Source organism: Culex pipiens, chromosome 3 (assembly GCF_016801865.2).
Source record: "Culex pipiens pallens isolate TS chromosome 3, TS_CPP_V2, whole genome shotgun sequence".
NCBI lineage: Eukaryota > Metazoa > Arthropoda > Insecta > Diptera > Culicidae > Culex > Culex pipiens.
This window is the reverse complement of record NC_068939.1, coordinates 159162605-159175682: the sequence shown is the minus strand read 5'-3', so window position 1 is coordinate 159175682 and position 13078 is coordinate 159162605. Positions and strand designations below refer to the sequence as shown.

At 40.4% G+C, this 13078-nt stretch overlaps 1 protein-coding gene across 1 annotated transcript in view; it reads left to right on the top strand.

Annotated features, from left to right (window-relative positions):
* The window catches only part of LOC120415017 (spectrin beta chain, non-erythrocytic 1), a 166370-nt gene that overhangs the window by 54027 nt on the left and 99265 nt on the right, over window positions 1–13078 (top strand). The window lies entirely within an intron of this gene.

The window sequence follows — 13078 nt, the reverse complement described above, 5'->3', positions numbered from 1 at the left end:
GAACGTGTACCTCACAAATACGATTCGTGTCTTGGATAATATAGTTCTCCAACCGGCCACTGGGGGGTTGGTCGAATGATTAATACACGGTTATTACAGAACACCAAATGTACCGTTTAAGTTTAAAACACTTTTGTAATTTCAATCAAAATAATTTAAATGGGTCAAACACGATGTGAACAAACAGTTTATCCTGTTCACGTCATTAAATGTATGTATGTAAATATTTATAAATGTATAATTATTTTAATGTTAACACCGTTAACACTCAAGATTGCATCGATTGAAAGACTTTTCCGATTAGTCATTGTAAGTTGACTTCTTTTTGTTGTATTTATTTAAAAGAAAGTATTACGGGTAAAGCAGAAAATGCATAAACATTAGTCTCGCAGTACACCTTTGATATTTATTTTATAAAGGTGATTATTTATAAATTCGTGGCAGAGTGTTAGCGTGTAGATTCTGCTTGATTCTTTTCAGCGTGCACAAAGTATGTTTGTTTTGCTTTTTTCGTGTTCAATGTGTCAATTTTTTCTAGGCTGCGTCGCGAGTGCAAAAAAATCGAAAATTAGAAAATTCACGGAGTTTCCGGAAACATGTCTTCTGGATATTTGGTTTAATTTAAAGGTTCAGCAGCACACCAGCGGTACCGTTCAAGTAGTGACCGTAGTAGCTATCGCGATGGCACAACTGGATTACTTTATCGGCATCGTCCTGGGAGGTAAAATAAACCAACATGTCCAGCACCATGACCTTCTTCTGATACCAAACAAAGAAGGGCTGTTTCGGATCGTCGTGGATGAAGATTCGCGTAGCCAGCAGCCCATTGGCGGCAAAATAGTTGTGGATCTGGTCGTTGCAAAGCGCCACGTTCAGCTTGTTGAGCCGGAAGTTTTCCACGTTAACCGGCCAAAAGTTCGCTAACGGCCAGCTGGGCTCGCAGCTCGAGTCGAGGGCGGTCGGTAGCAGATCTGCCGCCGAGTAGCGACGAACTGTTGGGATGACCGTGGAGGGTGAACGTGATTTGGCCGTTAGGGGGTGAAATGTCTTCGTGGAATTGCTCCACACTTCCCGGCGTAGGACAATCCGGGTGGTAGCCCTGTGAGGACATGGTTCCTTTGGCGGAACCATGTCCAGGAAGCCCGGATTATCCGCTATCATCTGTAGCAACTCCTGCCCAACGTCCCGTTCCAGGAAACCTTGCTTCTGGGTCGCCTGCGTCAGCATCTTCGGCATCCAAAACTGGGTGTAACGAATCGCCGCCCGCATCGTCTTCGCGTTGGCAAACTCCACGACCACATCGCACTCGCTGAACCTGGCCACAGTTTCGACGCACGGTCCGTGATGCTTGCGTAAAATCAGTTCGACGATCGTGTCCGATTTCTCCGCAACGTATGTTTTCGTTAGCCCAAATCCACCGATCGTGACACGTCAAAAAAGACCGGTGTCCGACCGGGCCACACGTTCAGCAGGTGGCCGTAGTAACTCTCACGGTGGCACGACCAGATCGCCCGGACCGCATCCTCCTCGCAGGTAAAGTAAACCAGCATATCCAGCAGCATTGACTGCTGTTGATATTTGGTGTAGCACTGGCAGGTGATCGATTCCCGTATGAAGATCATCCGGGTCAGCAAGCCCTTCGCGGGTAGAGATCGGCTTCGGTGTAGGTTGGAGGTGCGATCGGTTCACGTGGTTCCTCCTGCTGTGGTGGTTTGGTTCCTGATGGGTTCCAGCCGCCGAGCGGTTCTTCCTCGTCATCACAATCTGCTCCCGCCCGGTTAGGGTAACGCCGCCAAATCGTAGCGCAGGATTACGAGCCACAACACAGATTTCGGGATCGACATTTTTGCATGCTTGATTGCATCTCCGGTGGTCACCGTGGACCGTAGATGTTCAGACGCTTTCTAAGGTATGTAAGAGCTTGAAACATTTGTTTAACATATGAGATTTCTTAACATTTTCTACGCTTCAGGTCACAAGTGCTGTTTTCCACAGTAGAGCTGGATCGGAACCGTCACTTACAGCAGCTGATCGACAGCACACCGTAACTCAAATTGGAAAACATGGATGATTGCATCATGCGTCCCGCCCCTGCAGGCCACCAATGAAATGAACATCCCTGAGCAGATGTAATTGATAAAATCAAATCGTTTTCACCAAAGCAACTCAACGGATCGGGGAATTAGCCATATTGGGTGAGTACATTCCGTATTGTTAGAATCACAATTTCAAATATTGTCAAATTGTTTAACATGATACCTATAATAGATGCTTCTGCCTCCTAAGCGGTAGACCGGGACTTCAACTGGCGATCGTTTCCCTTCTGCTCAGAAAAAAAAATGTGTATCGTCACAAACTGGACCCTATCAAAACTCCTTACGGATGAGTAAAAACTGACACTGGAACCGCTTTGTAAATGCCGGCCCGGTTCTCTTTAAGATTGTTATTAGAGTTTTTTTGTTCATTTATTCAGACTGAGACTCTTTTTGCTTCGCTGGGTCTAGATTCCGACAAATTATTTGGACGCACTGAATTACAAATGCGTTTGAAATTTACATCGGATTCTAGATTCAGCGAAGCCAATTTTTTTTTCTTGCGGTAAATTTACGTTATTTTCATCGGAAATTTACACGAAATTGAAATATTTTGACTTGGATCGTTTACGTCGGATGACATGTAAATTTCAAATGAAGTTAATGTAAATTAGCATCATTAATGACGTGCACTTTTGGTACATCGTAAATGATGTAAATTTACCCGATTTTTTTTTTCTGTGTAGTCCCAGATGTCCCCTACAAGCTGCAGGTCGAATCGAGTTGATATCTGGATGGAACACTTTTTTATTTGAGTTTGAAAATTATGCAATTTTTTCACTAAAATGCCAATAACTCCCTTTAGATTTAACCAATTGGGAAGCTCTACCCTGCATTTTGTTGCATTTTTTGAGCCCTTTCAGGTGCATTTTGAATTTTGAAATTTAATTGAATTTTGCCTAAGTTATAGCCTTTTAAAGATTTTTGACGTTTTTGAACCTTAAAATTTGTGTCCCGATTTGCCCCACTTCCAGTTGACCTAGAGTGCTCATATTTTGGCCAGATGCTAGTTTTATATGTACAAACAACTTCTGAAAATTTCAGGCAGATTGGTGAGGTCGATGCGAGATGGGTATGCTTTGCTCGTGGACTCGCTCTTATTGAAATAGGCTATCGAAAAGTTTTTTTCTGAATTCAAAAAGTTTATTTTTGTATGGAAAATTGTCCACGAGGGGGGGGGGGGGGGGTAACAGAATCCCAAAAAAGTGTCCACGTGGTTTATGGATGGTCCCGAACATCTTTCTACAATTTTCTTACTAAAACTTTGAAGTTTGGACAATGAGTTTCTTAGATACAGTCTCACAAAGAATTTGAATCGAAGAAAATGAGTTTTTGTAAGTGTCACCTAATTAGACTGTAATTTTCAAGTGACGGTATCTCGGAAACTATTGGGAATTATTTAAAATACAGAATTTCCAAAAAGCTTCCTCCCTATCGTCTCTAAAACGACAGATTCCTCAATCACAGAGTAATCCCAGTCCCTTTCATGACTCAACTTCCTGCTGCAACTCATACAGCACAACTTCAGCTTTGAAGTAAACCATATGACCTGACGCGACTCTACAATTCTGCTACTGCAGCTGCAACGCATCGAAGCACTTTTAGTTTTTTTTGTTATTTCCATTCTGTATTATTGTTTGTTTATTAGTCTGTTTATGGCTGTGCAACCTTTTGCAACGAGAGTCTACTTCAAGAGTCGATGTCGTCATGATTTGTGGTGGCAAAAAAAACGGACGCCGGCCTTTGCTCGACGCCATGAATAAAACAGAAGGCAGATAAAAATTGCTCACAGTACCCGTCGTTGGAATGCCTTTATTCTGACCTGTGCGAAGGCGCCTCCTCCCGGGTGACCTCGATTCCCTATGATTCTTCGGCGGAATACCAACATCTACGCGCCCGCCAAGGCCACTGCTTAGTCACTCACTTGCAATTTGCTAGCTATCGAACAAAGCAAACCTTAATCCCGCTGGATTAGCAGCGACACAGTGCGGACTTGAGCCGCCAGCATTCAGGTGACGACAAGGATTAAGTTACGTGCACTTTGCGAGAAGCAGGTGGCGCTGCTGAAGAGAGGTGTGGCACGGAGTCGGACAATCTACGCCGCTTTATGCAACATACCTCGGCGATCGGCTCAAGGTGAACGCGGTGAATAAATTTAGCTCCGGTGACAGTTTGTCGTCGTCGTCGTCGCGGGAATTCAATCAGAATCTGTTGTGACCACGGCGGCGGTCACTCTGCTGTGGCTTTGAACGATGGCGTCATTTCGGGTAGAATTTCCGAAAAATACTTAGACCTGCCCGGCAAAAGCCGGTTTTGCTGTTGTTGATGGTGTTGAGGTTGGTTCCCAGCTCTCAGCTCTCAGAAGAGGTTGCGGTTCTTCAGAAGAAGAAGGAGGGGAAGAGTGAGGCCGGAAGAGAAGTACTTGAGGAGCCCCGCGATGGATAAATGGATAAACCAAAACTGTCGAAGTTGAGGAGGTTCGGAAGAAGAGAAGGAGAACGGTGAACGAAGAATTGGAAGAATTGTTGGCTGGAGAAGAAGTCTGAAGAATAACTGGGATGAGAGAGGAAGCACAATTCGCTCAAGGTCATCTGGATGGTCGGTTTTGGCTGGGTCGACTTGTTTCAGATGGGGTCGGTTGAAGTTTTGGAAATGTTAGACTAGTGGCAGAATTTATGGTGGTGATGATGATGATTGTTGTCAATCGATCAATCATGTTCTAGGTCGAATGGTTGAATAACAACGCTATAAACCTCGTCATATTTAACAAATTTATTAAATTTACGTCAATAAAATAAACAAAAATCTAATTTCTGCTGAAATACAAGCTAGTTGCTGAGAAATTGAAGAAAACACTTCACTCGAAGTAATCCACACTTCCTCGTTGTTGCAAACTCCCCTCCCTTTCCATGCATAAATTCACAACAAAAAGAGTGTACACACTTCAATTTCCCGGTAAGTGCTCCTCAGTACAACGGGTACAACACAGGTTCTTTGCAGCTGGTTAGCAGCTTAAACTTGGAGTTAATCCGCCCCAAGTGGACCGATTCCATTTGGAGTGGCATGTCTTCGGCGCAACTCTCTGGGCCGCTCCCTTCTGGGGCACGGTGTTTGAAATACTGTTATTATGAAAAAATGTGATCAAATTTGAGGTTCGGAGCTAAGGTTTGAGTTTTGAAATGCTTAAAATTCTTTTTGCAATTTCGTTGTGAAAATACTTACTTTTCCTGTCATTTTCGAAAGACGAAACGACCAACTTTTATCTACTAAAAACAACAAAATCGAAAAGAAATAGCTTTAGATACATGGGTCCTTAAAAGTTGAACATTCCAGCACTTGTTTATTCTATGAGCAATTCCAGCCCAATTCAGGATTTTTTTTTGGTACTTTTGTACCCGACCCTCTCCGATTTCAATGAAACTTTGTAGACACCTAGAGTTTTTTTTTTTAAAAGGACCAATAAACCAAATTGAAACGGATGACGATTGTTTGCATGCTGCATCAAAGAACTTAATGTTTGAAGAAGTGATTTGGTGAGAATGGAAAAACCTCGGTCTTAGCCTTAAGGTCCAAGAAAAAAGAAAGCGTGTATTTTGTTTTGCTGTAAGAGGGAAAAGGTGCGGATTCTAAAGGAAGAGTTTGAGCATTTCGTTGAGTGCTTGGTGGACACAGAATGGTGCTGACTCTGCGAGCCTGTTGTGCGGCCGATGACAGTCTGCTTGGGCGACAACGAAATGGTAACATGTTCGCGGAACAATCGGGTGAGGACTTTCCGATTTTTTTTTCGTTTGCTGAAAAAGTGCACTTTTTGTTGCTGGTCTCAGCTGCGTCTGTGTTCGTTTAGTGTTGTGACAGATCGCGCGTGTATGTATGTGTGTCATCGAAAATTTAAAGTTTCAAAAGAAAGGGTGCCAGAACATCTACGTTAGTCCATTTGATGTTTTTTTCTCTATTTTTTTCTGCAGACTTTTGATGATCCATGTTTCCACTATTTTTTTGAGTTTTAATTTCATACTGTCGCGCTACTAAAATTAGGACCAACTAAACGGTTTAGTGGATCCGCTGTAATGTGGATTAAAGTCGTGACCAATATATATGTGTGTGCACGCGCGTGTGCGTGTGTGTGTGTGTGTGTGTGTGTGTGTGTGTGTGTGTGTGTGTGTGTGTGTGTATGGGTGTGTGGGTGTGTGTGTGGGTTTGTTTGATTGTTTGTTTTTCCTGTGCCAGTGTTTTTTTTTTCAGGATATATCAGTCGATTCGGTGCTGTTAAACGTTCCGCGTCGTGGTCGGTTCTCCCCGCTAAGTAATTCCGTCGCTATCGTTTCGTAACGCCGGTTTTTTCGTTATCTTTCATATGATTAGATCTGTGAAAAGTTGTTTATTTTTGTTCGGCTTCGATTCGGGCGCGTTTGTTTCTGTTGATTATCCAGTCAGCCTTATTGTAATCATCGGTTTTATCTATTTTCCGTGCGCGGTTGATTCGACTTTACATTGCTTTTGAATATTTCCTCATTCTTCTCAATGGCTTAATATTATTCTTTTGCCGCGAAATAATTAAAATCGGTCGATAATTAAAAATGTTTCTATGGTCATTAAAGAGATCATCACGTTTAAGTTATTGTTTTAATTTCATTACAATCGGTTAAGTGGTGTCCTGTTTTCTTTTCGTTTATATTCGTTGATCGTAATAATTTATTCCAACTGGCAGTTTTAGTATAAACTCAATAAAACTATCGATTTTATGAAGAGTAATGCATCTTTCATTAACTATTTTCGAAATTTGTCCGCGTTATCTAAATTGTAAATACAGTAAAAATATACTGATAAGTCCAGCCCATAGCACTACTGCTCGGTTGGCACGCGTTCGATTAAAACACATTTCAAATAATCAAATATTCATCTTTCCGCAGCCGGCTGCCTAAGATTTAAAATTTTCAACCGATAAACAAAATGCTCATGGTCACATCACTGCCACTCGTGAATCCTGACCTCATACCCATCTACTAACCCCCTCAAAACTCATGTGATACTTTGTCGGAGAAGCAGTCGATTGGGCGGTCTCTATCACTCAAGTATCGGACTAACATTCCCATCCACTTCCCCGTGACTCTACCACTGGTCGTGGCCGGCGCCGGTATTGATCAGCATGATAGGGGCCTTTGAGAAGTTGCGAAGCGAGGAAAGATAGCACCCACTCATCTTCCACGGCTCGTGGATGTAACTTCTGGAGGTCCTGGTCAATAACGGAGTAGCAACTGCGGGTGGGCACCTATGCTTATGCTTATGCTTAAAGGACCAATAAACCAAATTTCCAGTTTTTGCTTTTTGGGTGTTTTCGAAACCGCCTTGAGTCAGGGGTATTAAAAAACACCCAAAATGCAAAAACTGGAAATTTGGTTTATTGGACCTTTTCAAAAAAAAAAAAAAAACTCCAGACATGTTATTCTACGCTTATATAAGCCATTTTTGTGTATGTGGATCCAGTTTCATTCGATAATGACATTTGAGAAGGGCGTAAGTGTTTTAAATATTTTTGTAATTCGGAATTTAAATATTGCTGTATCTCGAAGCATCGTGCATCGTATCAAAAAGTGGTCAAACACAAACTTGTAGGAAATTGGACGGGCTTTCTGAAAAAAAAACACTGAAATAAAAATACACGTCACTTCTATGAGATTTTTTTAATTTTAAGTTTAAAAGTCAAATTTTAAGGTGATGTCACGATTTTTTTTCGTTCAAAATTTTAGAGAAAATAGGCTAAGATGTTACAAAAAGACTGAAGAAAAATGTAGCATGGTATGTCTCTCCTAAAAAAATACAAAAATCATTTACTAAAACTGTATTTTTGAAAAGTGGTCTAAACGTCAAAATTAAAAAAAAAACGATAGTGGGAATGGATTCGCCAGTAATTTTATTTGACTCGTTTTAATATTATTCTATAGGCCACAATATAAAAAAAAAACTTTTTGATGTTTTGAAACTTTCGACCATTAGTGCATTTTAAATGCCTTTTTTTTTTTTTCATTAGGGCGGTGCAAATTAAAATGCATTATACACATGTCCAGTTGTTTTGCCATCATTAGTTTCGAAAATATCTAAGTATTGACAAATCTTTTATTTTTTGCGAAAAATATTTTTTTTTGCGGTGCTGTAGATTGGATTTCATAAAAATTCAAAACATTTTTAAACAACCCCAAACATGCTAAATATTGTTTTCAGTTGATTAGACTTCTATTTTCATGGACATTTTGAAGTTTTTTGGAAAAATATTTATTTTGTCCCCTGATTTTCCAGACCAATTTTGAAGGGGGGGGGGGAGGGGGCGACATAAACTTTGAAAAATATTTGCAACGGCCGAATACGTGAAAATATGATGAATTATTCGCTTTGGTCAAAGAAAATATTTTTAATTTTCAAAATCAAACATCCGAAAAAGTATGCCCATCTGAAAAGATTTTTTTTATTGAAAAGGCTTTTATTTTTTTATATCATAGATAATTAAAATAGTAGTTTATGCAACAAGTTGCAAAAAGAAGACTGTTTTCAGCGCGAGTCGTACATTTATCCAACAAGGTTCACCGAGTTGGATTAATACTATGAGTGCTGAAAAAATCAAGTTTTGCAACGAGTTTCATGCAACATTTTTTGCAATCCCGTTTAAATCAATATAATGTCAATATATTTTTGCAATTCCGTCGTGAAACTACTTACTTTTCCTGTCATTCTTGAACGACGAAATAGCCTACTTTTCTGTACCAAAAATAACAGAATTGAATAGCAAGACTTTTCAAAACAAATGCTGAAAATTTCTACTTTTCAGCACTCAAATGGGTGCTGAAAAGTTGAACTTTTCAGCACTTGTTTCGAAAAGTAACACTTTTCAACATTTTTTTGATTTAAACGATTTATTGACAAAATACATGAAAATTTGACATTAAATTTCACTCAGTGTGTGTTTTTTGGAATTGCAAAAAATGTTGTATGGAACTCGTTGCAAAACTTGATTTTTTCAGCACTCTTCGTATTTATCCAACTCGGTGAACCTCGTTGAATAAATGTACAACTCGTGCTAAAAAACCTCTTTTTGCAACTTGTTGCATAAACTACTATTTTGTGGTTAATTTTCTAATTATTCATAAATTTTCGATTTTTTTGGCATTTCATATGCTTGATTGTTGAATTATTTTTATCTGTAAAATCCGAAAAATCATAAATCTCATCATACATTCAACATTTATCCAATAGTGATCCGATATTTATCGATATAAATCGTTTTTTTTTTGAATTATAGACCAAGAATTTCATACCTTACTTTTCTTAACTGATTTTCTTACTAAGTCTGAATCCCAGCAAATATTGTTTCAATCACTAATGTGTTTAAAGAAACTTTGGAGGAAATGTTTGGTATTTATAAAATATACATTTTTCAAGACATGGTAAGTGTTGAGATTAGGTAGAGTCGGCGTCACTGAATTTCTTTGAGCAAATCTGGGAAACCGTGTTTAGTTGGCGATTAGCTAAAACTTTATTTAATTCATTAGTTTGGATACAATCATAGTAGTAGCTTTACTTACAATTTTTCAGTATGCGAATTACTTTTTAACCAACTTCTACGTTAATTCTCAAATGGCATCGGCTTGGCCGGATCTTTGTCGTACTTGTGAATTCTGGTCGTTTCTTTTGCCTTTCTATCGATCTTCTTTTCTCTACTTTTTACTTCTCCTTTCTACATTTCCAATAGTTGGTAATGCCCTTAAGAAAGATTTGTTCCCACTCGGCTAAACCTGTAGTGGAACGTTATTCTCGTCGCAACATTCTCCCCCCGGTAATACGACCTGATCAGAGGAGTGTTACAAAGAAACTTATTTGCTAGAGAATAATTATTGAACAAGCGTCTTGTTCCCATATACACACCACCCTAATGCACAGCTGAAAGCTATTGGTTCTCCTACTTTCCCTGCACGCACTTCTGTTGGTGCTGTTAGGTGTGTGTTGGTCAGTCCAATCAGTAGGCGCGGCCTAGCATGTTGGTAACCTTTTATATCTGTTTTCCTCAAGTGACAAAATGTTTGCTTCAATTTCTTTGCACTAATGCTTTGCTTAGGCATGCAAAGTTTCGTTTGAGTATGTACGTTAAACAATGAATATTTTTTGGTTTCATTGATACCCGAGATTTGAAAACCCATGCTCCGAGAATTTGTATTCTGAGCTTTCGTCCCATCCACCCACTGCATACTGAAGTCTTCAACTGGACCGTCAAGCTGTAACTCTTCAGCTAGACTGCTTTCCACCATCGTCGCTGTTGATCCCTCGTCGATAAACGCAAACGTGTCCACTGTCTTGGATTTCCCGTACAATCGTACCGGAACATATTTCAGACCAGCAGAAATCTCCGTTTTCGACGATGTGAAGCATGCTCCAGATGTCGAAGGTGGATTCTGCAGCGCTGTATGCAGTAGTCGATGATGTTTCAGACCGCATCCATCAATTCCACAAGCTGTGGCAGTCTTGCAGGGCCACGGCAGATGTCTGTTCAGGCAGCTAGGACACAGCTGCGCTCTGTTTACGTTGTCCCAGCGTTCACTGACCGGCATTGTTTTGAACACTGCACAGTACTGAGACCGATGTCCGTTTTCGTCACAGATTGGACATCGATTATTCCTCTCTCGGCGGCTCAATCGCGAATCCACCTCCGGTACTTGATCTCTTGCTGCGTCACTTTCACAACAATGAGCATCCTCGCGTTCTAGGGGTATCTCACGAGTTACAGTGGCGACCAGTGTGGAGGTAACTTGGCTGGCTGCTACGACGATCTCGTACATGAAGGCACTGAAGCTCGCGATGTTCACCACACCAAGAAGTTGTTTGTGAGTGGCCCATCTTAGTTTCATATGTGTTGGTAATTTAGAAACCATCTCTTGCAGCAGACATGGGTTGTTTAGATGGTCGTGTAGTCCAGCAGCCACAATATGATCTGCCAAGTTTTGCACTGCTAGTCCAAAATGTATTAGTGAGTTGAGGTCCTCACTGTCAGGGGCTTGTATGCGGCGAATTTGTGATAGTAAAGTTGATATCAACAAATCTGGCCTACCGAACAGTAACTTCAAGGTGGAGATCACTTGAGGAACACACTTCGGTAGCAGAAGCTTACTACTCACAGACTGGAGAGCTGGACCTTCGAGGCAACGCTGTAACCGAATCAAATTTTCAACGTTGCTGAAACCACAGGCTTCCGTGGAGTTGTTGTAGCTGCTAATAAATATCGGCCAGTCTTCGGGTCTACCACTAAACTTGGGCAAATCAGATGGGATGACCTGACGCGCAAACATCCGTTGAAGATGATCCTCAGTGTGCACTTTTGTTGGCGATTGCTGAACTGCATACAAACTGTTAAACTCGTCTCTCAGCGCAGCGCATAACATCTGGGCTTCCCCGACCGATGATGTCGAAGAAAACGTGTCCACCAGAGTTTTAGTTTTCCCTTGTATCGTGTCCAATTGTGTTTGTAGAACAGCGAACTTCTTCCGCAAATTCCTCTTTTCCACAACAATCTCTTCCTCCAGCTTCCGTAGGTCCAGAACAGTGAGCATCAGCGGTCCATATTGACACATTACGGCGGAACATTCCTCGCAGAACCATTCCGGGTTAGGTGTGGAATTGTTCCCACTCAAGCAGGCTGCATGGTAGTGTGAATCACACTGCAAACACGTAAGAAAATCTGCACGATTTGCCAGCACCGGTTCGTTGCACTTTTTGCAGTTGAACTCCATCGTTGAGTTGCAAATTCCGCAGGAGATTGAAAAATTTTTTAGTGTTGAGATTAGGTAGAGTCGGCGTCACTGAATTTCTTTGAGCAAATCTGGGAAACCGTGTTTAGTTGGCGATTAGCTAAAACTTTATTTAATTCATTAGTTTGGATACAATCATAGTAGTAGCTTTACTTACAATTTTTCAGTATGCGAATTACTTTTTAACCAACTTCTACGTTAATTCTCAAATGGCATCGGCTTGGCCGGATCTTTGTCGTACTTGTGAATTCTGGTCGTTTCTTTTGCCTTTCTATCGATCTTCTTTTCTCTACTTTTTACTTCTCCTTTCTACATTTCCAATAGTTGGTAATGCCCTTAAGAAAGATTTGTTCCCACTCGGCTAAACCTGTAGTGGAACGTTATTCTCGTCGCAACAGTAAGATATTATCAACATACACTGAAAAAAATAAAAGTACCAAATTCCTAAATTCTAGGAATTTTGGCTCCTTTCCTTACTAAGCAATCCAAAAAACCCGATTACTAAATAAGAAAAAGAGGCAAAATTCCGAGAATCAAGGAATTGGATACTATTTTTTTATTTCAGTGTATGCTAGTCGAAAATTTACCAACACATTCAAACCACGGAGTGGATGTTTTACATCTGAACTTTGCTTGCTCTTCCGCGCAAAAGTTGTTTATCTTGCGACATACCTGTAGCTGTTTTTTAGCTGACCGTCCGATGTCAAGCCAACGTATTTCGCAGGGACTGTGACAGCTCTTTGTTTTTATCAGGAAACCACCAGCGACTTTGGCGCCACTCCGACGAGAATTTATTCATTTTCGAGTTAAATCATAGTTTTTCACTGGGTCTAAAATTCCTTATTGAAAAAAGATGAGAAATTACTTTTTTTTAACGAGAAAATTACCAAAAAGTTACTATTACTTGATAACGGAGACATTTTTTACCAGGTTTAGTTTGAAATTTCAAATTCGATTTGTTCAAAGCTTATTTTTCTTTGCAAATTGATTTTTTATGGGGTCTCAAAAAGTTTTGTGACGGCCGCAATTCCGGTTTGCAAATCTTTTTCGTAACGAAGAATTCCTTAGGTTTTATTTGAGACCTAGAGAATATAATTTTGTCAATAACAGGAATTTTACATTTCTTTCAAGTTTGCGTGTGCGTGTTATGAAAATTATACTTTCCCGTAGCTTCGCTGCCGGCCAACGGGTATTGGA